Raw genomic sequence first — 27,576 nt, 5'->3', positions numbered from 1 at the left:
ACGATTGGACCTAGGGTTAGGGTTATGTTGAGGGCTAGGCTTAGAGATCCGGTTAGGGTTACGATTGGACCTAGGGTTAGGGTTATGTTGAGGGCTAGGCTTAGAGATCCGGTTAGGGTTACGATTGGACCTAGGGTAAGGGTTATGTTGAGGGCTAGGGTTAGAGATCCGGTTCGGGTTACGATTGGACCTAGGGTTAGTGTTATGTTGAGGGCTAGGGTTAGAGATCAGGTTCGGGTTACGATTGGACCTAGGGAAAGGTTATGTTGAGGGCTAGGGTTAGAGATCCGGTTAGGGTTACGATTGGACCTAGGTTTAGGGTTATGTTGAGGGCTAGGGTTAGAGATCCGGTTATGCTTACGATTGGACCTAGGGTTAGGGTTATGTTGAGGGCTAGGGTTAGAGATCCGGTTAGGGTTACCATTGGACCTAGGGTTAGGGTTATGTTGAGGTCTAGGGTTTGAGATCCGGTTATGCTTACTATTGGACCTAGGGTTAGGGTTATGTTGAGGGCTAGGGTTAGAGATCCGGTTAGGGTTACGATTGGACCTAGGGTTAGGGTTATGTTGAGGGCTAGGGTTAGAGATCCGGTTATGCTTACGATTGGACCTAGGGTTAGGGTTATGTTGAGGGCTAGGGTTAGAGATCCGGTTAGGGTTACGATTGGACCTAGGGTTAGGGTTATGTTGAGGGCTAGGGTTAGAGTTCCGTATAGGGTTACGATTTGCCCTAGGGTTAGGGTTATGTTGAGGGCTAGGGTTAGAGATCCGGTTAGGTTTACGATTGGACCTAGGGTTAGGGTTATGTTGAGGGCTAGGGTTAGAGATCCGGTTAGGGTTACGATTGGACCTAGGATTAGGGTTATGTTGAGGGCTAGGGTTAGAGATCCGGTTAGGGTTACGATTGGACCTAGGGTTAGCGTTATGTTGAGGGCTAGGGTTAGAGATCCGGTTAGGGTTACGATTGGACCTAGGGTTAGGGTTATGTTGAGGGCTAGGGTTAGAGATCCGGTTAGGGTTACGATTGGACCTAGGGTTAGGGTTATGTTGAGGGCTAGGGTTAGAGATCCGGTTAGGGTTAGGATTAGACCTAGGGTTAGGGTTATGTTGAGAGCTAGGTTTAGAGATCCGGTTATGCTTACGATTGGACCTAGGGTTAGTGTTATGTTGACGGCTAGGGTTAGAGATCCGGTTAGGGTTACGATTGGACCTAGGGTTAGGGTTATGTTGAGGGCTAGGGTTAGAGATGCGGTTAGGGTTACGATTGGACCTAGGGTTAGGGTTATGTTGAGGGCTAGGGTTAGAGATCCGGTTAGGGTTACGATTGGACCTAGGGTTAGGGTTATGTTGAGGGCTAGGGTTAGCGATCCGGTTAGGGTTACGATTGGACCTAGGGTTAGGGTTATGTTGAGGGCTAGGGTTAGAGATCCGGTTCGGGTTACGATTGGACCTAGGGAAAGGGTTATGTTGAGGGCTAGGGTTAGAGATCCGGTTAGGGTTACGATTTGACCTAGGTGTAGGGTTATGTTGAGGGATAGGCTTAGAGATCCGGTTAGGGTTACGATTGGACCTAGGGTTAGGGTTATGTTGAGGGCTAGGGTTAGAGATGCGGTTAGGGTTACGATTGGACCTAGGGTTAGGGTTATGTTGAGGGCTAGGGTTAGAGATCCGGTTAGGGTTACGATTGGACCTAGGGTTAGGGTTATGTTGAGGGCTAGGGTTAGAGATCCGGTTATGCTTACGATTGGACCTAGGGTTAGGGTTATGTTGAGGGCTAGGGTTAGAGATCCGGTTAGGGTTACGATTGGACCTAGGTTTAGGGTTATGTTGAGGGCTAGGGTTAGAGATCCGGTTATGCTTACGATTGTACCTAGGGTTAGGGTTATGTTGAGGGCTAGGCTTAGAGATCCGGTTATGCTTACGATTGGACCTAGGGTTAGGGTTATGTTGAGGGCTAGGCTTAGAGATCCGGTTAGGGTTACGATTGGACTTAGGGTTAGGGTTATGTTGAGGGCTAGGGTTAGCGATCCGGTTAGGGTTACGATTGGACCTAGGGTTAGGGTTATGTTGAGGGCTAGGGTTAGAGATCAGGTTCGGGTTACGATTGGACCTAGGGAAAGGGTTATGTTGAGGGCTAGGGTTAGAGATCCGGTTAGGGTTACGATTGGACCTAGGTGTAGGGTTATGTTGAGGGCTAGGGTTAGAGATGCGGTTAGGGTTACGATTGGACCTAGGGTTAGGGTTATGTTGAGGGCTAGGGTTAGAGATCCGGTTAGGGTTACGATTGGACCTAGGGTTAGGGTTATGTTGAGGGCTAGGGTTAGAGATCCGGTTATGCTTACGATTGGACCTAGGGTTAGGGTTATGTTGAGGGCTAGGGTTAGAGATCCGGTTAGGGTTACGATTGGACCTAGGTTTAGGGTTATGTTGAGGGCTAGGGTTAGAGATCCGGTTATGCTTACGATGGACCTAGGGTTAGGGTTATGTTGAGGGCTAGGCTTAGAGATCCGGTTATGCTTACGATTGGACCTAGGGTTAGGGTTATGTTGAGGGCTAGGCTTAGAGATCCGGTTAGGGTTACGATTGGACTTAGGGTTAGGGTTATGTTGAGGGCTAGGCTTAGAGATCCGGTTAGGGTTACGATTGGACCTAGGGTTAGGGTTATGTTGAGGGCTAGGGTTAGAGATCCGGTTCGGGTTACGATTGGACCTAGGGTTAGTGTTATGTTGAGGGCTAGGGTTAGAGATCAGGTTCGGGTTACGATTGGACCTAGGGAAAGGTTATGTTGAGGGCTAGGGTTAGAGATCCGGTTAGGGTTACGATTGGACCTAGGTTTAGGGTTATGTTGAGGGCTAGGGTTAGAGATCCGGTTATGCTTACGATTGGACCTAGGGTTAGGGTTATGTTGAGGGCTAGGGTTAGAGATCCGGTTATGCTTACGATTGGACCTAGGGTTAGGGTTATGTTGAGGGCTAGGGTTAGAGATCCGGTTATGCTTACGATTGGACCTAGGGTTAGGGTTATGTTGAGGGCTAGGCTTAGAGATCCGGTTAGGGTTACGATTGGACCTAGGGTTAGGGTTATGTTGAGGGCTAGGTTTGGAGATCCGGTTAGGGTTACGATTGGACCTAGGGTTAGGGTTATGTTGAGGGCTAGGGTTAGAGATCCGGTTAGGGTTACGGTTGGACCCAGGGTTAGGGTTATGTTGAGGGCTAGGGTTAGAGATCCGGTTAGGGTTATGATTGGACCTAGGGTTAGGGTTATGTTGAGGGCTAGGGTTAGAGATCCGGTTAGGGTTACGATTGGACCTAGGGTTAGGGTTATGTTGAGGGCTAGGGTTAGAGATCCGGTTATGCTTACGATTGGACCTAGGGTTAGGGTTATGTTGAGGGCTAGGGTTAGAGATCCGGTTATGCTTACGATTGGACCTAGGGTTAGGGTTATGTTGAGGGCTAGGGTTAGAGATCCGGTTATGCTTACGATTGGACCTAGGGTTAGGGTTATGTTGAGGGCTAGGGTTAGAGATCCGGTTAGGGTTATGATTGGACCTAGGGTTAGGGTTATGTTGAGGGCTAGGGTTAGAGATCCGGTTAGGGTTACGATTGGACCTAGGGTTAGGGTTATGTTGAGGGCTAGGGTTAGAAATCCGTTTAGGGTTACGATTGGACCTAGGGTTAGGGTTATGTTGAGGGCTAGGGTTAGAGATCCGGTTAGGGTTACGATTGGACCTAGGGTTAGGGTTATGTTGAGGGCTAGGCTTAGACGTCCGGTTATGCTTACGATTGGACCTAGGGTTAAAGTTATGTTGAGGGCTAGGCTTAGAGATCCGGTTAGGGTTACGATTGGACCTAGGGTTAGGGTTATGTTGAGGGCTAGGCTTAGAGATCCGGTTAGGGTTACGATTGGACCTAGGGTTACGGTTATGTTGAGGGCTAGGGTTAGAGATCCGGTTCGGGTTACGATTGGACCTAGGTTTAGTGTTATGTTGAGGGCTAGGGTTAGAGATCCGGTTCGGGTTACGATTGGACCTAGGGAAAGGGTTATGTTGAGGGCTAGGGTTAGAGATCCGGTTAGGGTTACGATTGGACCTAGGTTTAGGGTTATGTTGAGGGCTAGGGTTAGAGATCCGGTTATGCTTACGATTGGACCTAGGGTTAGGGTTATGTTGAGGGCTAGGGTTAGAGATCCGGTTAGGGTTACCATTGGACCTAGGGTTAGGGTTAGGTTGAGGGCTAGGGTTTGAGATCCGGTTATGCTTACTATTGGACCTAGGGTTAGGGTTATGTTGAGGGCTAGGGTTAGAGATCCGGTTAGGGTTACGATTGGACCTAGGGTTAGGGTTATGTTGAGGGCTAGGGTTAGAGATCCGGTTATGCTTACGATTGGACCTAGGGTTAGGGTTATGTTGAGGGCTAGGGTTAGAGATCCGGTTATGCTTACGATTGGACCTAGGGTTAGGGTTATGTTGAGGGCTAGGCTTAGAGATCCGGTTAGGGTTACGATTGGACCTAGGGTTAGGGTTATGTTGAGGGCTAGGGTTAGAGATCCCGTTAGGGTTACCATTGGACCTAGGGTTAGGGTTATGTTGAGGGCTAGGGTTTGAGATCCGGTTATGCTTACTATTGGACCTAGGGTTAGGGTTATGTTGAGGGCTAGGGTTAGAGATCCGGTTAGGGTTACGATTGGACCTAGGGAAAGGGTTATGTTGAGGGCTAGGGTTAGAGATCCGGTTAGGGTTACCATTGGACCTAGGGTTAGGGTTATGTTGAGGGCTAGGGTTTGAGATCCGGTTATGCTTACTATTGGACCTAGGGTTAGGGTTATGTTGAGGGCTAGGGTTAGAGATCCGGTTAGGGTTACGATTGGACCTAGGGTTAGTGTTATGTTGAGGGCTAGGGTTAGAGATCCGGTTATGCTTACGATTGGACCTAGGGTTAGGGTTATGTTGAGGGCTAGGGTTAGAGATCCGGTTATGCTTACGATTGGACCTAGGGTTAGGGTTATGTTGAGGGCTAGGCTTAGAGATCCGGTTAGGGTTACGATTGGACCTAGGGTTAGGGTTATGTTGAGGGCTAGGTTTGGAGATCCGGTTAGGGTTACGATTGGACCTAGGGTTAGGGTTATGTTGAGGGCTAGGGTTAGAGATCCGGTTAGGGTTACGATTGGACCCAGGGTTAGGGTTATGTTGAGGGCTAGGGTTAGAGATCCGGTTAGGGTTACGATTGGACCTAGGGTTAGGGTTATGTTGAGGGCTAGGGTTAGAGATCCGGTTAGGGTTGCGATTGGACCTAGGGTTAGGGTTATGTTGAGGGCTAGGGTTAGAGATCCGGTTATGCTTACGATTGGACCTAGGGTTAGGGTTATGTTGAGGGCTAGGGTTAGAGATCCGGTTATGCTTACGATTGGACCTAGGGTTAGGGTTATGTTGAGGGCTAGGGTTAGAGATCAGGTTCGGGTTACGATTGGACCTAGGGAAAGGGTTATGTTGAGGGCTAGGGTTAGAGATCCGGTTAGGGTTACGATTGGACCTAGGTTTAGGGTTATGTAGAGGGCTAGGCTTAGAGATCCGGTTAGGGTTACGATTGGACCTAGGGTTAGGGTTATGTTGAGGGCTAGGGTTAGAGATGCGGTTAGGGTTACGATTGGACCTAGGGTTAGGGTTATGTTGAGGGCTAGGGTTAGAGATCCGGTTAGGGTTACGATTGGACCTAGGGTTAGGGTTATGTTGAGGGCTAGGGTTAGAGATCCGGTTATGCTTACGATTGGACCTAGGGTTAGGGTTATGTTGAGGGCTAGGGTTAGAGATCCGGTTAGGGTTACGATTGGACCTAGGGTTAGGGTTATGTTGAGGGCTAGGGTTAGAGATCCGGTTATGCTTACGATTGGACCTAGGGTTAGGGTTATGTTGAGGGCTAGGCTTAGAGATCCGGTTATGCTTACGATTGGACCTAGGGTTAGGGTTATGTTGAGGGCTAGGCTTAGAGATCCGGTTAGGGTTACGATTGGACCTAGGGTTAGGGTTATGTTGAGGGCTAGGCTTAGAGATCCGGTTAGGGTTACGATTGGACCTAGGGTAAGGGTTATGTTGAGGGCTAGGGTTAGAGATCCGGTTCGGGTTACGATTGGACCTAGGGTTAGTGTTATGTTGAGGGCTAGGGTTAGAGATCAGGTTCGGGTTACGATTGGACCTAGGGAAAGGTTATGTTGAGGGCTAGGGTTAGAGATCCGGTTAGGGTTACGATTGGACCTAGGTTTAGGGTTATGTTGAGGGCTAGGGTTAGAGATCCGGTTATGCTTACGATTGGACCTAGGGTTAGGGTTATGTTGAGGGCTAGGGTTAGAGATCCGGTTAGGGTTACCATTGGACCTAGGGTTAGGGTTATGTTGAGGGCTAGGGTTTGAGATCCGGTTATGCTTACTATTGGACCTAGGGTTAGGGTTATGTTGAGGGCTAGGGTTAGAGATCCGGTTAGGGTTACGATTGGACCTAGGGTTAGGGTTATGTTGAGGGCTAGGGTTAGAGATCCGGTTATGCTTACGATTGGACCTAGGGTTAGGGTTATGTTGAGGGCTAGGGTTAGAGATCCGGTTATGCTTACGATTGGACCTAGGGTTAGGGTTATGTTGAGGGCTAGGGTTAGAGATCCGGTTATGCTTACGATTGAACCTAGGGTTAGTGTTATGTTGAGGGCTAGGCTTAGAGATCCGGTTAGGGTTACGATTGGACCTAGGGTTAGGGTTATGTTGAAGGCTAGGTTTGGAGATCCGGTTAGGGTTACGATTGGACCTAGGGTTAGGGTTATGTTGAGGGCTTGGGTTAGAGATCCGGTTAGGGTTACGATTGGACCCAGGGTTAGGGTTATGTTGAGGGCTAGGGTTAGAGATCCGGTTAGGGTTACGATTGGACCTAGGGTTAGGGTTATGTTGAGGGCTAGGGTTAGAGATCCGGTTAGGGTTACGATTGGACCTAGGGTTAGGGTTATGTTGAGGGCTAGGGTTAGAGATCCGGTTATGCTTACGATTGGACCTAGGGTTAGGGTTATGTTGAGGGCTAGGGTTAGAGATCCGGTTATGCTTACGATTGGACCTAGGGTTAGGGTTATGTTGAGGGCTAGGCTTAGAGATCCGGTTATGCTTACGATTGGACCTAGGGTTAGGGTTATGTTGAGGGGTAGGCTTAGAGATCCGGTTAGGGTTACGATTGGACTTAGGGTTAGGGTTATGTTGAGGGCTAGGCTTAGAGATCCGGTTAGGGTTACGATTGGACCTAGGGTTAGGGTTATGTTGAGGGCTAGGGTTAGAGATCCGGTTCGGGTTACGATTGGACCTAGGGTTAGTGTTATGTTGAGGGCTAGGGTTAGAGATCAGGTTCGGGTTACGATTGGACCTAGGGAAAGGTTATGTTGAGGGCTAGGGTTAGAGATCCGGTTAGGGTTACGATTTGACCTAGGTTTAGGGTTATGTTGAGGGCTAGGGTTAGAGATCCGGTTATGCTTACGATTGGACCTAGGGTTAGGGTTATGTTGAGGGCTAGGGTTAGAGATCCGGTTAGGGTTACCATTGGACCTAGGGTTAGGGTTATGTTGAGGGCTAGGGTTTGAGATCCGGTTATGCTTACTATTGGACCTAGGGTTAGGGTTATGTTGAGGGCTAGGGTTAGAGATCCGGTTAGGGTTACGATTGGACCTAGGGTTAGGGTTATGTTGAGGGCTAGGGTTAGAGATCCGGTTATGCTTACGATTGGACCTAGGGTTAGGGTTATGTTGAGGGCTAGGGTTAGAGATCCGGTTATGCTTACGATTGGACCTAGGGTTAGGGTTATGTTGAGGGCTAGGGTTAGAGATCCGGTTATGCTTACGATTGGACCTAGGGTTAGGGTTATGTTGAGGGCTAGGCTTAGAGATCCGGTTAGGGTTACGATTGGACCTAGGGTTAGGGTTATGTTGAGGGCTAGGTTTGGAGATCCGGTTAGGGTTACGTATGGACCTAGGGTTAGGGTTATGTTGAGGGCTAGGCTTAGAGATCCGGTTAGGGTTACGGTTGGACCCAGGGTTAGGGTTATGTTGAGGGCTAGTGTTAGAGATCCGGTTAGGGTTACGATTGGACCTAGGGTTAGGGTTATGTTGAGGGCTAGGGTTAGAGATCCGGTTAGGGTTACGATTGGACCTAGGGTTAGGGTTATGTTGAGGGCTAGGGTTAGAGATCCGGTTATGCTTACGATTGGACCTAGGGTTAGGGTTATGTTGAGGGCTAGGGTTAGAGATCCGGTTATGCTTACGATTGGACCTAGGGTTAGGGTTATGTTGAGGGCTAGGGTTAGAGATCCGGTTAGGGTTACGATTGGACCTAGGGTTAGGGTTATGTTGAGGGCTAGGGTTAGAGATCCGGTTATGCTTACGATTGGACCTAGGGTTAGGGTTATGTTGAGGGCTAGGCTTAGAGATCCGGTTATGCTTACGATTGGACCTAGGGTTAGGGTTATGTTGAGGGCTAGGCTTAGAGATCCGGTTAGGGTTACGATTGGACCTAGGGTTAGGGTTATGTTGAGGGCTAGGCTTAGAGATCCGGTTAGGGTTACGATTGGACCTAGGGTAAGTGTTATGTTGAGGGCTAGGGTTAGAGATCCGGTTCGGGTTACGATTGGACCTAGGGTTAGTGTTATGTTGAGGGCTAGGGTTAGAGATCAGGTTCGGGTTACGATTGGACCTAGGGAAAGGTTATGTTGAGGGCTAGGGTTAGAGATCCGGTTAGGGTTACAATTAGACCTAGGTTTAGGGTTATGTTGAGGGCTAGGGTTAGAGATCCGGTTATGCTTACGATTGGACCTAGGGTTAGGGTTATGTTGAGGGCTAGGGTTAGAGATCCGGTTAGGGTTACCATTGGACCTAGGGTTAGGGTTATGTTGAGGGCTAGGGTTTGAGATCCGGTTATGCTTACTATTGGACCTAGGGTTAGGGTTATGTTGAGGGCTAGGGTTAGAGATCCGGTTAGGGTTACGATTGGACCTAGGGTTAGGGTTATGTTGAGGGCTAGGGTTAGAGATCCGGTTATGCTTACGATTGGACCTAGGGTTAGGGTTATGTTGAGGGCTAGGGTTAGAGATCCGGTTATGCTTACGATTGGACCTAGGGTTAGGGTTATGTTGAGGGCTAGGCTTAGAGATCCGGTTAGGGTTACGATTGGACCTAGGGTTAGGGTTATGTTGAGGGCTAGGTTTGGAGATCCGGTTAGGGTTACGATTGGACCTAGGGTTAGGGTTATGTTGAGGGCTTGGGTTAGAGATCCGCTTAGGGTTACGATTGGACCTAGGGTTAGGGTTATGTTGAGGGCTAGGGTTAGAGATCCGGTTAGGGTTACGATTGGACCTAGGGTTAGGGTTATGTTGAGGGCTAGGGTTAGAGATCCGGTTATGCTTACGATTGGACCTAGGGTTAGGGTTATGTTGAGGGCTAGGGTTAGAGATCCGGTTATGCTTACGATTGGACCTAGGGTTAGGGTTATGTTGAGGGCTAGGCTTAGAGATCCGGTTATGCTTACGATTGGACCTAGGGTTAGGGTTATGTTGAGGGCTAGGCTTAGAGATCCGGTTAGGGTTACGATTGGACCTAGGGTTAGGGTTATGTTGAGGGCTAGGGTTAGAGATCCGGTTCGGGTTACGATTGGACCTAGGGTTAGTGTTATGTTGAGGGCTAGGGTTAGAGATCAGGTTCGGGTTACGATTGGACCTAGGGAAAGGTTATGTTGAGGGCTAGGGTTAGAGATCCGGTTAGGGTTACGATTGGACCTAGGTTTAGGGTTATGTTGAGGGCTAGGTTTAGAGATCCGGTTATGCTTACGATTGGATCTAGGGTTAGGGTTATGTTGAGGGCTAGGGTTAGAGATCCGGTTAGGGTTACCATTGGACCTAGGGTTAGGGTTATGTTGAGGGCTAGGGTTTGAGATCCGGTTAGGGTTACGATTGGACTTAGGGTTAGGGTTATGTTGAGGGCTAGGCTTAGAGATCCGGTTAGGGTTACGATTGGACCTAGGGTTAGGGTTACGTTGAGGGCTAGGGTTAGAGATCCGGTTCGGGTTACGATTGGACCTAGGGTTAGTGTTATGTTGAGGGCTAGGGTTAGAGATCAGGTTCGGGTTACGATTGGACCTAGGGAAAGGTTATGTTGAGGGCTAGGGTTAGAGATCCGGTTAGGGTTACGATTGGACCTAGGTTTAGGGTTATGTTGAGGGCTAGGGTTAGAGATCCGGTTATGCTTACGATTGGATCTAGGGTTAGGGTTATGTTGAGGGCTAGGGTTAGAGATCCGGTTAGGGTTACCATTGGACCTAGGGTTAGGGTTATGTTGAGGGCTAGGGTTTGAGATCCGGTTATGCTTACTATTGGACCTAGGGCTAGGGTTATGTTGAGGGCTAGGGTTAGAGATCCGGTTAGGGTTACGATTGGACCTAGGGTTAGGGTTATGTTGAGGGCTAGGGTTAGAGATCCGGTTATGCTTACGATTGGACCTAGGGTTAGGGTTATGTTGAGGGCTAGGGTTAGAGATCCGGTTATGCTTACGATTGGACCTAGGGTTAGGGTTATGTTGAGGGCTAGGGTTAGAGATCCGGTTATGCTTACGATTGGACCTAGGGTTAGGGTTATGTTGAGGGCTAGGCTTAGAGATCCGGTTAGGGTTACGATTGGACCTAGGGTTAGGGTTATGTTGAGGGCTAGGTTTGGAGATCCGGTTAGGGTTACGTATGGACCTAGGGTTAGGGTTATGTTGAGGGCTAGGGTTAGAGATCCGGTTAGGGTAACGGTTGGACCCAGGGTTAGGGTTATGTTGAGGGCTAGGGTTAGAGATCCGGTTAGGGTTACGATTGGACCTAGGGTTAGGGTTATGTTGAGGGCTAGGGTTAGAGATCCGGTTAGGGTTACGATTGGACCTAGGGTTAGGGTTATGTTGAGGGCTAGGGTTAGAGATCCGGTTATGCTTACGATTGGACCTAGGGTTAGGGTTATGTTGAGGGCTAGCGTTAGAGATCCGGTTATGCTTACGATTGGACCTAGGGTTAGGGTTATGTTGAGGGCTAGGCTTAGAGATCCGGTTAGGGTTATGATTGGACCTAGGGTTAGGGTTATGTTGAGGGCTAGGGTTAGAGATCCGGTTAGGGTTACGATTGGACCTAGGGTTAGGGTTATGTTGAGGACTAGGGTTAGAAATCCGGTTAGGGTTACGATTGGACCTAGGGTTAGGGTTATGTTGAGGGCTAGGGTTAGAGATCCGGTTAGGGTTACGATTGGACCTAGGGTTAGGGTTATGTTGAGGGCTAGGCTTAGAGATCCGGTTATGCTTACGATTGGACCTAGGGTTAAAGTTATGTTGAGGGCTAGGCTTAGAGATCCGGTTAGGCTTACGATTGGACCTAGGGTTAGGGTTATGTTGAGGGCTAGGCTTAGAGATCCGGTTAGGGTTACGATTGGACCTAGGGTTAGGGTTATGTTGAGGGCTAGGGTTAGAGATCCGGTTCGGGTTACGATTGGACCTAGGGTTAGTGTTATGTTGAGGGCTAGGGTTAGAGATCAGGTTCGGGTTACGATTGGACCTAGGGAAAGGGTTATGTTGAGGGCTAGGGTTAGAGATCCGGTTAGGGTTACGATTGGACCTAGGTTTAGGGTTATGTTGAGGGCTAGGGTTAGAGATCCGGTTATGCTTACGATTGGACCTAGGGTTAGGGTTATGTTGAGGGCTAGGGTTAGAGATCCGGTTAGGGTTACCATTGGACCTAGGGTTAGGGTTATGTGGAGGGCTAGGGTTTGAGATCCGGTTATGCTTACTATTGGACCTAGGGTTAGGGTTATGTTGAGGGCTAGGGTTAGAGATCCGGTTAGGGTTACGATTGGACCTAGGGTTAGGGTTATGTTGAGGGCTAGGGTTAGAGATCCGGTTATGCTTACGATTGGACCTAGGGTTAGGGTTATGTTGAGGGCTAGGGTTAGAGATCCGGTTATGCTTACGATTGGACCTAGGGTTAGGGTTATGTTGAGGGCTAGGCTTAGAGATCCGGTTAGGGTTACGATTGGACCTAGGGTTAGGGTTATGTTGAGGGCTAGGTTTGGAGATCCGGTTAGGGTTACGATTGGACCTAGGGTTAGGGTTATGTTGAGGGCTAGGGTTAGGGATCCGGTTAGGGTTACGATTGGACCCAGGGTTAGGGTTATGTTGAGGGCTAGGGTTAGAGATCCGGTTAGGGTTACGATTGGACCTAGGGTTAGGGTTATGTTGAGGGCTAGGGTTAGAGATCCGGTTAGGGTTACGATTGGACCTAGGGTTAGGGTTATGTTGAGGGCTAGGGTTAGAGATCCGGTTATGCTTACGATTGGACCTAGGGTTAGGGTTATGTTAAGGGCTAGGGTTAGAGATCCGGTTATGCTTACGATTGGACCTAGGGTTAGGGTTATGTTGAGGGCTAGGGTTAGAGATCAGGTTCGGGTTACGATTGGACCTAGGGAAAGGGTTATGTTGAGGGCTAGGGTTAGAGATCCGGTTATGCTTACGATTGGACCTAGGGTTAGGGTTATGTTGAGGGCTAGGGTTAGAGATCCGGTTAGGGTTACCATTGGACCTAGGGTTAGGGTTATGTTGAGGGCTAGGGTTTGAGATCCGGTTATGCTTACTATTGGACCTAGGGTTAGGGTTATGTTGAGGGCTAGGGTTAGAGATCCGGTTAGGGTTACGATTGGACCTAGGGTTAGGGTTATGTTGAGGGCTAGGGTTAGAGATCCGGTTAGGGTTACGATTGGACCTAGGGTTAGGGTTATGTTGAGGGCTAGGGTTAGAAATCCGGTTAGGGTTACGATTGGACCTAGGGTTAGGGTTATGTTGAGGGCTAGGGTTAGAGATCCGGTTAGGGTTACGATTGGACCTAGGGTTAGGGTTATGTTGAGGGCTAGGCTTAGAGATCCGGTTATTCTTACGATTGGACCTAGGGTTAGTGTTATGTTGAGGGCTAGGCTTAGAGATCCGGTTATGCTTACGATTGGACCTAGGGTTAGGGTTATGTTGAGGGCTAGGCTTAGAGATCCGGTTAGGGTTACGATTGGACCTAGGGTTAGGGTTATGTTGAGGGCTAGGCTTAGAGATCCGGTTAGGGTTACGATTGGACCTAGGGTTAGGGTTATGTTGAGGGCTAGGGTTAGAGATCCGGTTCGGGTTACGATTGGACCTAGGGTTAGTGTTATGTTGAGGGCTAGGATTAGAGATCAGGTTCGGGTTACGATTGGACCTAGGGAAAGGTTATGTTGAGGGCTAGGGTTAGAGATCCGGTTAGGGTTACGATTGGACCTAGGTTTAGGGTTATGTTGAGGGCTAGGGTTAGAGATCCGGTTATGCTTACGATTGGACCTAGGGTTAGGGTTATGTTGAGGGCTAGGGTTAGAGATCCGGTTAGGGTTACCATTGGACCTAGGGTTAGGGTTATGTTGAGGGCTAGGGTTTGAGATCCGGTTATGCTTACTATTGGACCTAGGGTTAGGGTTATGTTGAGGGCTAGGGTTAGAGATCCGGTTAGGGTTACGATTGGACCTAGGGTTAGGGTTATGTTGAGGGCTAGGGTTAGAGATCCGGTTATGCTTACGATTGGACCTAGGGTTAGGGTTATGTTGAGGGGTAGGGTTAGAGATCCGGTTATGCTTACGATTGGACCTAGGGTTAGGGTTATGTTGAGGGCTAGGGTTAGAGATCCGGTTATGCTTACGATTGGACCTAGGGTTAGGGTTATGTTGAGGGCTAGGTTTGGAGATCCGGTTAGGGTTACGATTGGACCTAGGGTTAGGGTTATGTTGAGGGCTAGGGTTAGAGATCCGGTTAGGGTTACGATTGGACCCAGGGTTAGGGTTATGTTGAGGGCTAGGGTTAGAGATCCGGTTAGGGTTACGATTGGACCTAGGGTTAGGGTTATGTTGAGGGCTAGGGTTAGAGATCCGATTAGGGTTACGATTGGACCTAGGGTTAGGGTTATGTTGAGGGCTAGGGTTAGAGATCCGGTTATGCTTACGATTGGACCTAGGGTTAGGGTTATGTTGAGGGCTAGGGTTAGAGATCCGGTTATGCTTACGATTGGACCTAGGGTTAGGGTTATGTTGAGGGCTAGGGTTAGAGATCCGGTTATGCTTACGATTGGACCTAGGGTTAGGGTTATGTTGAGGGCTAGGGTTAGAGATCCGGTTAGGGTTACGATTGGACCTAGGGTTAGGGTTATGTTGAGGGCTAGGGTTAGAGATGCGGTTAGGTTTACGATTGGACCTAGGGTTAGGGTTATGTTGAGGGCTAGGGTTAGAAATCCGGTTAGGGTTACGATTGGACCTAGGGTTAGGGTTATGTTGAGGGCTAGGGTTAGAGATCCGGTTAGGGTTACAATTGGACCTAGGGTTAGGGTTATGTTGAGGGCTAGGCTTAGAGATCCGGTTATGCTTACGATTGGACCTAGGGTTAGGGTTATGTTGAGGGCTAGGCTTAGAGATCCGGTTAGGGTTACGATTGGACCTAGGGTTAGGGTTATGTTGAGGGCTAGGCTTAGAGATCCGGTTAGGGTTACGATTGGACCTAGGGTTAGGGTTATGTTGAGGGCTAGGGTTAGAGATCCGGTTCGGGTTACGATTGAACCTAGGGTTAGTGTTATGTTGAGGGCTAGGGTTAGAGATCCGGTTCGGGTTACGATTGGACCTAGGGAAAGGGTTATGTTGAGGGCTAGGGTTAGAGATCCGGTTAGGGTTACGATTGGACCTAGGTTTAGGGTTATGTTGAGGGCTAGGGTTAGAGATCCGGTTATGCTTACGATTGGACCTAGGGTTAGGGTTATGTTGAGGGCTAGGGTTAGAGATCCGGTTAGGGTTACCATTGGACCTAGGGTTAGGGTTATGTTGAGGGCTAGGGTTTGAGATCCGGTTATGCTTACTATTGGACCTAGGGTTAGGGTTATGTTGAGGGCTAGGGTTAGAGATCCGGTTATGCTTACGATTGGACCTAGGGTTAGGGTTATGTTGAGGGCTAGGCTTAGAGATCCGGTTAGGGTTACGATTGGACCTAGGGTTAGGGTTATGTTGAGGGCTAGGGTTAGAGATCTGGTTCGGGTTACGATTGTACCTAGGGAAAGGGTTATGTTGAGGGCTAGGGTTAGAGATCCGGTTAGGGTTACGATTGGACCTAGGTTTAGGGTTATGTTGAGGGCTAGGGTTAGAGATCCGGTTATGCTTACGATTGGACCTAGGGTTAGGGTTATGTTGAGGGCTAGGGTTAGAGATCCGGTTAGGGTTACCATTGGACCTAGGGTTAGGGTTATGTTGAGGGCTAGGGTTTGAGATCCGGTTATGCTTACTATTGGACCTAGGGTTAGGGTTATGTTGAGGGCTAGGGTTAGAGATCCGGTTATGCTTACGATTGGACCTAGGGTTAGGGTTATGTTGAGGGCTAGGGTTAGAGATCCGGTTATGCTTACGATTGGACCTAGGGTTAGGGTTATGTTGAGGGCTAGGCTTAGAGATCCGGTTATGCTTACGATTGGACCTAGGGTTAGGGTTATGTTGAGGGCTAGGCTTAGAGATCCGGTTAGGGTTACGATTGGACCTAGGGTTAGGGTTATGTTGAGGGCTAGGTTTGGAGATCCGGTTAGGGTTACGATTGGACCTAGGGTTAGGGTTATGTTGAGGGCTAGGGTTAGAGATCCGGTTAGGGTTACGATTGGACCCAGGGTTAGTGTTATGTTGAGGGCTAGGGTTAGAGATCCGGTTAGGGTTACGATTGGACCTAGGGTTAGGGTTATGTTGAGGGCTAGGGTTAGAGATCCGGTTAGGGTTACGATTGGACCTAGGGTTAGGGTTATGTTGAGAGCTAGGGTTAGAGATCCGGTTATGCTTACGATTGGACCTAGGGTTAGGGTTATGTTGAGGGCTAGGGTTAGAGATCCGGTTATGCTTACGATTGGACCTAGGGTTAGGGTTATGTTGAGGGCTAGGGTTAGAGATCCGGTTATGCTTACGATTGGACCTAGGGTTAGGGTTATGTTGAGGGCTAGGGTTAGAGATCCGGTTAGGGTTACGATTGGACCTAGGGTTAGGGTTATGTTGAGGGCTAGGGTTAGAGATCCGGTTAGGGTTACGATTGGACCTAGGGTTAGGGTTATGTTGAGGGCTAGGGTTAGAGATCCGGTTATGCTTACGATTGGACCTAGGGTTAGGGTTATGTTGAGGGCTAGGGTTAGAGATCCGGTTATGCTTACGATTGGACCTAGGGTTAGGGTTATGTTGAGGGCTAGGGTTAGAGATCAGGTTCGGGTTACGATTGGACCTAGGGAAAGGGTTATGTTGAGGGCTAGGGTTAGAGATCCGGTTATGCTTACGATTGGACCTAGGGTTAGGGTTATGTTGAGGGCTAGGGTTAGAGATCCGGTTAGGGTTACCATTGGACCTAGGGTTAGGGTTATGTTGAGGGCTAGGGTTTGAGATCCGGTTATGCTTACTATTGGACCTAGGGTTAGGGTTATGTTGAGGGCTAGGGTTAGAGATCCGGTTAGGGTTACGATTGGACCTAGGGTTAGGGTTATGTTGAGGGCTAGGGTTAGAGATCCGGTTAGGGTTACGATTGGACCTAGGGTTAGGGTTATGTTGAGGGCTAGGGTTAGAAATCCGGTTAGGGTTACGATTGGACCTAGGGTTAGGGTTATGTTGAGGGCTAGGGTTAGAGATCCGGTTAGGGTTACGATTGGACCTAGGGTTAGGGTTATGTTGAGGGCTAGGCTTAGAGATCCGGTTATTCTTACGATTGGACCTAGGGTTAGTGTTATGTTGAGGGCTAGGCTTAGAGATCCGGTTATGCTTACGATTGGACCTAGGGTTAGGGTTATGTTGAGGGCTAGGCTTAGAGATCCGGTTAGGGTTACGATTGGACCTAGGGTTAGGGTTATGTTGAGGGCTAGGCTTAGAGATCCGGTTAGGGTTACGATTGGACCTAGGGTTAGGGTTATGTTGAGGGCTAGGGTTAGAGATCCGGTTCGGGTTACGATTGGACCTAGGGTTAGTGTTATGTTGAGGGCTAGGATTAGAGATCAGGTTCGGGTTACGATTGGACCTAGGGAAAGGTTATGTTGAGGGCTAGGGTTAGAGATCCGGTTAGGGTTACGATTGGACCTAGGTTTAGGGTTATGTTGAGGGCTAGGGTTAGAGATCCGGTTATGCTTACGATTGGACCTAGGGTTAGGGTTATGTTGAGGGCTAGGGTTAGAGATCCGGTTAGGGTTACCATTGGACCTAGGGTTAGGGTTATGTTGAGGGCTAGGGTTTGAGATCCGGTTATGCTTACTATTGGACCTAGGGTTAGGGTTATGTTGAGGGCTAGGGTTAGAGATCCGGTTAGGGTTACGATTGGACCTAGGGTTAGGGTTATGTTGAGGGCTAGGGTTAGAGATCCGGTTATGCTTACGATTGGACCTAGGGTTAGGGTTATGTTGAGGGGTAGGGTTAGAGATCCGGTTATGCTTACGATTGGACCTAGGGTTAGGGTTATGTTGAGGGCTAGGGTTAGAGATCCGGTTATGCTTACGATTGGACCTAGGGTTAGGGTTATGTTGAGGGCTAGGTTTGGAGATCCGGTTAGGGTTACGATTGGACCTAGGGTTAGGGTTATGTTGAGGGCTAGGGTTAGAGATCCGGTTAGGGTTACGATTGGACCCAGGGTTAGGGTTATGTTGAGGGCTAGGGTTAGAGATCCGGTTAGGGTTACGATTGGACCTAGGGTTAGGGTTATGTTGAGGGCTAGGGTTAGAGATCCGATTAGGGTTACGATTGGACCTAGGGTTAGGGTTATGTTGAGGGCTAGGGTTAGAGATCCGGTTATGCTTACGATTGGACCTAGGGTTAGGGTTATGTTGAGGGCTAGGGTTAGAGATCCGGTTATGCTTACGATTGGACCTAGGGTTAGGGTTATGTTGAGGGCTAGGGTTAGAGATCCGGTTATGCTTACGATTGGACCTAGGGTTAGGGTTATGTTGAGGGCTAGGGTTAGAGATCCGGTTAGGGTTACGATTGGACCTAGGGTTAGGGTTATGTTGAGGGCTAGGGTTAGAGATGCGGTTAGGTTTACGATTGGACCTAGGGTTAGGGTTATGTTGAGGGCTAGGGTTAGAAATCCGGTTAGGGTTACGATTGGACCTAGGGTTAGGGTTATGTTGAGGGCTAGGGTTAGAGATCCGGTTAGGGTTACAATTGGACCTAGGGTTAGGGTTATGTTGAGGGCTAGGCTTAGAGATCCGGTTATGCTTACGATTGGACCTAGGGTTAGGGTTATGTTGAGGGCTAGGCTTAGAGATCCGGTTAGGGTTACGATTGGACCTAGGGTTAGGGTTATGTTGAGGGCTAGGCTTAGAGATCCGGTTAGGGTTACGATTGGACCTAGGGTTAGGGTTATGTTGAGGGCTAGGGTTAGAGATCCGGTTCGGGTTACGATTGAACCTAGGGTTAGTGTTATGTTGAGGGCTAGGGTTAGAGATCCGGTTCGGGTTACGATTGGACCTAGGGAAAGGGTTATGTTGAGGGCTAGGGTTAGAGATCCGGTTAGGGTTACGATTGGACCTAGGTTTAGGGTTATGTTGAGGGCTAGGGTTAGAGATCCGGTTATGCTTACGATTGGACCTAGGGTTAGGGTTATGTTGAGGGCTAGGGTTAGAGATCCGGTTAGGGTTACCATTGGACCTAGGGTTAGGGTTATGTTGAGGGCTAGGGTTTGAGATCCGGTTATGCTTACTATTGGACCTAGGGTTAGGGTTATGTTGAGGGCTAGGGTTAGAGATCCGGTTATGCTTACGATTGGACCTAGGGTTAGGGTTATGTTGAGGGCTAGGCTTAGAGATCCGGTTAGGGTTACGATTGGACCTAGGGTTAGGGTTATGTTGAGGGCTAGGGTTAGAGATCTGGTTCGGGTTACGATTGTACCTAGGGAAAGGGTTATGTTGAGGGCTAGGGTTAGAGATCCGGTTAGGGTTACGATTGGACCTAGGTTTAGGGTTATGTTGAGGGCTAGGGTTAGAGATCCGGTTATGCTTACGATTGGACCTAGGGTTAGGGTTATGTTGAGGGCTAGGGTTAGAGATCCGGTTAGGGTTACCATTGGACCTAGGGTTAGGGTTATGTTGAGGGCTAGGGTTTGAGATCCGGTTATGCTTACTATTGGACCTAGGGTTAGGGTTATGTTGAGGGCTAGGGTTAGAGATCCGGTTATGCTTACGATTGGACCTAGGGTTAGGGTTATGTTGAGGGCTAGGGTTAGAGATCCGGTTATGCTTACGATTGGACCTAGGGTTAGGGTTAAATTGAGGGCTAGGCTTAGAGATCCGGTTATGCTTACGATTGGACCTAGGGTTAGGGTTATGTTGAGGGCTAGGCTTAGAGATCCGGTTAGGGTTACGATTGGACCTAGGGTTAGGGTTATGTTGAGGGCTAGGTTTGGAGATCCGGTTAGGGTTACGATTGGACCCAGGGTTAGGGTTATGTTGAGGGCTAGGGTTAGAGATCCGGTTAGGGTTACGATTGGACCTAGGGTTAGGGTTATGTTGAGGGCTAGGTTTGGAGATCCGGTTAGGGTTACGATTGGACCCAGGGTTAGGGTTATGTTGAGGGCTAGGGTTAGAGATCCGGTTAGGGTTACGATTGGACCCAGGGTTAGGGTTATGTTGAGGGCTAGGGTTAGAGATCCGGTTAGGGTTACGATTGGACCTAGGGTTAGGGTTATGTTGAGGGCTAGGGTTAGAGATCCGGTTATGCTTACGATTGGACCTAGGGTTAGGGTTATGTTGAGGGCTAGGGTTAGAGATCCGGTTATGCTTACGATTGGACCTAGGGTTAGGGTTATGTTGAGGGCTAAGGTTAGAGATCCGGTTATGCTTACGATTGGACCTAGGGTTAGGGTTATGTTGAGGGCTAGGGTTAGAGATCCGGTTAGGGTTATTATTGGACCTAGGGTTAGGGTTATGTTGAGGGCTAGGGTTAGAGATCCGGTTAGGGTTACGATTGGACCTAGGGTTAGGGTTATGTTGAGGGCTAGGGTTAGAAATCCGGTTAGGGTTACGATTGGACCTAGGGTTAGGGTTATGTTGAGGGCTAGGGTTAGAGATCCGGTTAGGGTTACGATTGGACCTAGGTTTAGGGTTATGTTGAGGGCTAGGGTTAGAGATCCGGTTATGCTTACGATTGGACCTAGGGTTAGGGTTATGTTGAGGGCTAAGGTTAGAGATCCGGTTATGCTTACGATTGGACCTAGGGTTAGGGTTATGTTGAGGGCTAGGGTTAGAGATCCGGTTAGGGTTATTATTGGACCTAGGTTAGGGTTATGTTGAGGGCTAGGGTTAGAGATCCGGTTAGGGTTACGATTGGACCTAGGGTTAGGGTTATGTTGAGGGCTAGGGTTAGAAATCCGGTTAGGGTTACGATTGGACCTAGGGTTAGGGTTATGTTGAGGGCTAGGGTTAGAGATCCGGTTAGGGTTACGATTGGACCTAGGGTTAGGGTTATGTTGAGGGCTAGGGTTAGAGATCCGGTTATGCTTACGATTGGACCTAGGGTTAGGGTTATGTTGAGGGCTAGGGTTAGAGATCCGGTTATGCTTACGATTGGACCTAGAGTTAGGGTTATGTTGAGGGCTAGGTTTTGAGATCCGGTTAGGGTTACGATTGGACCTAGGGTTAGGGTTATGTTGAGGGCTAGGGTTAGAGATCCGGTTAGGGTTACGATTGGACCTAGGGTTAGGATTATGTTGAGGGCTAGGTTTGGAGATCCGGTTAGGGTTACGATTGGACCCAGGGTTAGGGTTATGTTGAGGGCTAGGGTTAGAGATCCGGTTAGGGTTACGATTGGACCCAGGGTTAGGGTTATGTTGAGGGCTAGGGTTAGAGATCCGGTTAGGGTTACGATTGGACCTAGGGTTAGGGTTATGTTGAGGGCTAGGGTTAGAGATCCGGTTATGCTTACGATTGGACCTAGGGTTAGGGTTATGTTGAGGGCTAGGGTTAGAGATCCGGTTATGCTTACGATTGGACCTAGGGTTAGGGTTATGTTGAGGGCTAAGGTTAGAGATCCGGTTATGCTTACGATTGGACCTAGGGTTAGGGTTATGTTGAGGGCTAGGGTTAGAGATCCGGTTAGGGTTATTATTGGACCTAGGGTTAGGGTTATGTTGAGGGCTAGGGTTAGAGATCCGGTTAGGGTTACGATTGGACCTAGGGTTAGGGTTATGTTGAGGGCTAGGGTTAGAAATCCGGTTAGGGTTACGATTGGACCTAGGGTTAGGGTTATGTTGAGGGCTAGGGTTAGAGATCCGGTTATGCTTACGATTGGACCTAGGGTTAGGGTTATGTTGAGGGCTAGGGTTAGAGATCCGGTTAGGGTTACGATTGGACCTAGGGTTAGGGTTATGTTGAGGGCTAGGGTTAGAGATCCGGTTATGCTTACGATTGGACCTAGGGTTAGGGTTATGTTGAGGGCTAGGGTTAGAGATCCGGTTATGCTTACGATTGGACCTAGGGTTAGGGTTATGTTGAGGGCTAGGGTTAGAGATCCGGTTATGCTTACGATTGGACCTAGGGTTAGGGTTATGTTGAGGGCTAGGCTTAGAGATCCGGTTAGGGTTACGATTGGACCTAGGGTTAGGGTTATGTTGAGGGCTAGGTTTGGAGATCCGGTTAGGGTTACGTATGGACCTAGGGTTAGGGTTATGTTGAGGGCTAGGGTTAGAGATCCGGTTAGGGTAACGGTTGGACCCAGGGTTAGGGTTATGTTGAGGGCTAGGGTTAGAGATCCGGTTAGGGTTACGATTGGACCTAGGGTTAGGGTTATGTTGAGGGCTAGGGTTAGAGATCCGGTTAGGGTTACGATTGGACCTAGGGTTAGGGTTATGTTGAGGGCTAGGGTTAGAGATCCGGTTATGCTTACGATTGGACCTAGGGTTAGGGTTATGTTGAGGGCTAGCGTTAGAGATCCGGTTATGCTTACGATTGGACCTAGGGTTAGGGTTATGTTGAGGGCTAGGCTTAGAGATCCGGTTAGGGTTATGATTGGACCTAGGGTTAGGGTTATGTTGAGGGCTAGGGTTAGAGATCCGGTTAGGGTTACGATTGGACCTAGGGTTAGGGTTATGTTGAGGACTAGGGTTAGAAATCCGGTTAGGGTTACGATTGGACCTAGGGTTAGGGTTATGTTGAGGGCTAGGGTTAGAGATCCGGTTAGGGTTACGATTGGACCTAGGGTTAGGGTTATGTTGAGGGCTAGGCTTAGAGATCCGGTTATGCTTACGATTGGACCTAGGGTTAAAGTTATGTTGAGGGCTAGGCTTAGAGATCCGGTTAGGCTTACGATTGGACCTAGGGTTAGGGTTATGTTGAGGGCTAGGCTTAGAGATCCGGTTAGGGTTACGATTGGACCTAGGGTTAGGGTTATGTTGAGGGCTAGGGTTAGAGATCCGGTTCGGGTTACGATTGGACCTAGGGTTAGTGTTATGTTGAGGGCTAGGGTTAGAGATCAGGTTCGGGTTACGATTGGACCTAGGGAAAGGGTTATGTTGAGGGCTAGGGTTAGAGATCCGGTTAGGGTTACGATTGGACCTAGGTTTAGGGTTATGTTGAGGGCTAGGGTTAGAGATCCGGTTATGCTTACGATTGGACCTAGGGTTAGGGTTATGTTGAGGGCTAGGGTTAGAGATCCGGTTAGGGTTACCATTGGACCTAGGGTTAGGGTTATGTGGAGGGCTAGGGTTTGAGATCCGGTTATGCTTACTATTGGACCTAGGGTTAGGGTTATGTTGAGGGCTAGGGTTAGAGATCCGGTTAGGGTTACGATTGGACCTAGGGTTAGGGTTATGTTGAGGGCTAGGGTTAGAGATCCGGTTATGCTTACGATTGGACCTAGGGTTAGGGTTATGTTGAGGGCTAGGGTTAGAGATCCGGTTATGCTTACGATTGGACCTAGGGTTAGGGTTATGTTGAGGGCTAGGCTTAGAGATCCGGTTAGGGTTACGATTGGACCTAGGGTTAGGGTTATGTTGAGGGCTAGGTTTGGAGATCCGGTTAGGGTTACGATTGGACCTAGGGTTAGGGTTATGTTGAGGGCTAGGGTTAGGGATCCGGTTAGGGTTACGATTGGACCCAGGGTTAGGGTTATGTTGAGGGCTAGGGTTAGAGATCCGGTTAGGGTTACGATTGGACCTAGGGTTAGGGTTATGTTGAGGGCTAGGGTTAGAGATCCGGTTAGGGTTACGATTGGACCTAGGGTTAGGGTTATGTTGAGGGCTAGGGTTAGAGATCCGGTTATGCTTACGATTGGACCTAGGGTTAGGGTTATGTTGAGGGCTAGGGTTAGAGATCCGGTTAGGGTTACCATTGGACCTAGGGTTAGGGTTATGTTGAGGGCTAGGGTTTGAGATCCGGTTATGCTTACTATTGGACCTAGGGTTAGGGTTATGTTGAGGGCTAGGGTTAGAGATCCGGTTAGGGTTACGATTGGACCTAGGGTTAGGGTTATGTTGAGGGCTAGGTTTAGAGATCCGGTTATGCTTACGATTGGACCTAGGGTTAGGGTTATGTTGAGGGCTAGGCTTAGAGATCCGGTTAGGGTTACGATTGGACCTAGGGTTAGGGTTATGTTGAGGGCTAGGTTTGGACATCCGGTTAGGGTTACGATTGGACCTAGGGTTAGGGTTATGTTGAGGGCTAGGGTTAGAGATCCGGTTAGGGTTACGATTGGACCCAGGGTTAGGGTTATGTTGAGGGCTAGGGTTAGAGATCCGGTTAGGGTTACGATTGGACCTAGGGTTAGGGTTATGTTGAGGGCTAGGGTTAGAGATCCGGTTAGGGTTACGATTGGACCTAGGGTTAGGGTTATGTTGAGGGCTAGGGTTAGAGATCCGGTTATGCTTACGATTGGACCTAGGGTTAGGGTTATGTTGAGGGCTAGGGTTAGAGATCAGGTTCGGGTTACGATTGGACCTAGGGAAAGGGTTATGTTGAGGGCTAGGGTTAGAGATCCGGTTAGGGTTACGATTGGACCTAGGGTTAGGGTTATGTTGAGGGCTAGGGTTAGAGATGCGGTTAGGGTTACGATTGGACCTAGGGTTAGGGTTATGTTGAGGGCTAGGGTTAGAGATCCGGTTAGGGTTAGGATTGGACCTAGGGTTAGGGTTATGTTGAGGGCTAGGGTTAGAGATCCGGTTATGCTTACGATTGGACCTAGGGTTAGGGTTATGTTGAGGGCTAGGGTTAGAGATCCGGTTAGGGTTACGATTGGACCTAGGGTTAGGGTTATGTTGAGGGCTAGGGTTAGAGATCCGGTTATGCTTACGATTGGACCTAGGGTTAGGGTTATGTTGAGGGCTAGGCTTAGAGATCCGGTTATGCTTTCGATTGGACCTAGGGATAGGGTTATGTTGAGGGCTAGGCTTAGAGATCCGGTTAGGGTTACGATTGGACCTAGGGTTAGGGTTATGTTGAGGGCTAGGCTTAGAGATCCGGTTAGGGTTACGATTGGACCTAGGGTAAGGGTTATGTTGAGGGCTAGGGTTAGAGATCCGGTTCGGGTTACGATTGGACCTAGGGTTAGTGTTATGTTGAGGGCTAGGGTTAGAGATCAGGTTCGGGTTACGATTGGACCTAGGGAAAGGTTATGTTGAGGGCTAGGGTTAGAGATCCGGTTAGGGTTACGATTGGACCTAGGTTTAGGGTTATGTTGAGGGCTAGGGTTAGAGATCCGGTTATGCTTACGATTGGACCTAGGGTTAGGGTTATGTTGAGGGCTAGGGTTAGAGATCCGGTTAGGGTTACCATTGGACCTAGGGTTAGGGTTATGTTGAGGGCTAGGGTTTGAGATCCGGTTATGCTTACTATTGGACCTAGGGTTAGGGTTATGTTGAGGGCTAGGGTTAGAGATCCGGTTAGGGTTACGATTGGACCTAGGGTTAGGGTTATGTTGAGGGCTAGGGTTAGAGATCCGGTTATGCTTACGATTGGACCTAGGGTTAGGGTTATGTTGAGGGCTAGGGTTAGAGATCCGGTTATGCTTACGATTGGACCTAGGGTTAGGGTTATGTTGAGGGCTAGGGTTAGAGATCCGGTTATGCTTACGATTGGACCTAGGGTTAGGGTTATGTTGAGGGCTAGGGTTAGAGATCCGGTTATGCTTACGATTGGACCTAGAGTTAGGGTTATGTTGAGGGCTAGGGTTAGAGATCCGGTTATGCTTACGATTGGACCTAGGGTTAGGGTTATGTTGAGGGCTAGGGTTAGAAATCCGGTTAGGGTTACGATTGGACCTAGGGTTAGGGTTATGTTGAGGGCTAGGGTTAGAGATCCGGTTATGCTTACGATTGGACCTAGGGTTAGGGTTATGTTGAGGGCTAGGGTTAGAGATCCGGTTAGGGTTACGATTGGACCTAGGGTTAGGGTTATGTTGAGGGCTAGGGTTAGAGATCCGGTTATGCTTACGATTGGACCTAGGGTTAGGGTTATGTTGAGGGCTAGGGTTAGAGATCCGGTTATGCTTACGATTGGACCTAGGGTTAGGGTTATGTTGAGGGCTAGGGTTAGAGATCCGGTTATGCTTACGATTGGACCTAGGGTTAGGGTTATGTTGAGGGCTAGGCTTAGAGATCCGGTTAGGGTTACGATTGGACCTAGGGTTAGGGTTATGTTGAGGGCTAGGTTTGGAGATCCGGTTAGGGTTACGTATGGACCTAGGGTTAGGGTTATGTTGAGGGCTAGGGTTAGAGATCCGGTTAGGGTAACGGTTGGACCCAGGGTTAGGGTTATGTTGAGGGCTAGGGTTAGAGATCCGGTTAGGGTTACGATTGGACCTAGGGTTAGGGTTATGTTGAGGGCTAGGGTTAGAGATCCGGTTAGGGTTACGATTGGACCTAGGGTTAGGGTTATGTTGAGGGCTAGGGTTAGAGATCCGGTTATGCTTACGATTGGACCTAGGGTTAGGGTTATGTTGAGGGCTAGCGTTAGAGATCCGGTTATGCTTACGATTGGACCTAGGGTTAGGGTTATGTTGAGGGCTAGGCTTAGAGATCCGGTTAGGGTTATGATTGGACCTAGGGTTAGGGTTATGTTGAGGGCTAGGGTTAGAGATCCGGTTAGGGTTACGATTGGACCTAGGGTTAGGGTTATGTTGAGGACTAGGGTTAGAAATCCGGTTAGGGTTACGATTGGACCTAGGGTTAGGGTTATGTTGAGGGCTAGGGTTAGAGATCCGGTTAGGGTTACGATTGGACCTAGGGTTAGGGTTATGTTGAGGGCTAGGCTTAGAGATCCGGTTATGCTTACGATTGGACCTAGGGTTAAAGTTATGTTGAGGGCTAGGCTTAGAGATCCGGTTAGGCTTACGATTGGACCTAGGGTTAGGGTTATGTTGAGGGCTAGGCTTAGAGATCCGGTTAGGGTTACGATTGGACCTAGGGTTAGGGTTATGTTGAGGGCTAGGGTTAGAGATCCGGTTCGGGTTACGATTGGACCTAGGGTTAGTGTTATGTTGAGGGCTAGGGTTAGAGATCAGGTTCGGGTTACGATTGGACCTAGGGAAAGGGTTATGTTGAGGGCTAGGGTTAGAGATCCGGTTAGGGTTACGATTGGACCTAGGTTTAGGGTTATGTTGAGGGCTAGGGTTAGAGATCCGGTTATGCTTACGATTGGACCTAGGGTTAGGGTTATGTTGAGGGCTAGGGTTAGAGATCCGGTTAGGGTTACCATTGGACCTAGGGTTAGGGTTATGTGGAGGGCTAGGGTTTGAGATCCGGTTATGCTTACTATTGGACCTAGGGTTAGGGTTATGTTGAGGGCTAGGGTTAGAGATCCGGTTAGGGTTACGATTGGACCTAGGGTTAGGGTTATGTTGAGGGCTAGGGTTAGAGATCCGGTTATGCTTACGATTGGACCTAGGGTTAGGGTTATGTTGAGGGCTAGGGTTAGAGATCCGGTTATGCTTACGATTGGACCTAGGGTTAGGGTTATGTTGAGGGCTAGGCTTAGAGATCCGGTTAGGGTTACGATTGGACCTAGGGTTAGGGTTATGTTGAGGGCTAGGTTTGGAGATCCGGTTAGGGTTACGATTGGACCTAGGGTTAGGGTTATGTTGAGGGCTAGGGTTAGGGATCCGGTTAGGGTTACGATTGGACCCAGGGTTAGGGTTATGTTGAGGGCTAGGGTTAGAGATCCGGTTAGGGTTACGATTGGACCTAGGGTTAGGGTTATGTTGAGGGCTAGGGTTAGAGATCCGGTTAGGGTTACGATTGGACCTAGGGTTAGGGTTATGTTGAGGGCTAGGGTTAGAGATCCGGTTATGCTTACGATTGGACCTAGGGTTAGGGTTATGTTGAGGGCTAGGGTTAGAGATCCGGTTAGGGTTACCATTGGACCTAGGGTTAGGGTTATGTTGAGGGCTAGGGTTTGAGATCCGGTTATGCTTACTATTGGACCTAGGGTTAGGGTTATGTTGAGGGCTAGGGTTAGAGATCCGGTTAGGGTTACGATTGGACCTAGGGTTAGGGTTATGTTGAGGGCTAGGTTTAGAGAT

This window comes from Miniopterus natalensis, chromosome 14 (assembly GCF_054644295.1).
Source record: "Miniopterus natalensis isolate mMinNat1 chromosome 14, mMinNat1.hap1, whole genome shotgun sequence".
NCBI lineage: Eukaryota > Metazoa > Chordata > Mammalia > Chiroptera > Miniopteridae > Miniopterus > Miniopterus natalensis.
The sequence above is the reverse complement of the archived record's forward strand: the minus strand, read 5'-3'. Positions refer to the sequence as shown.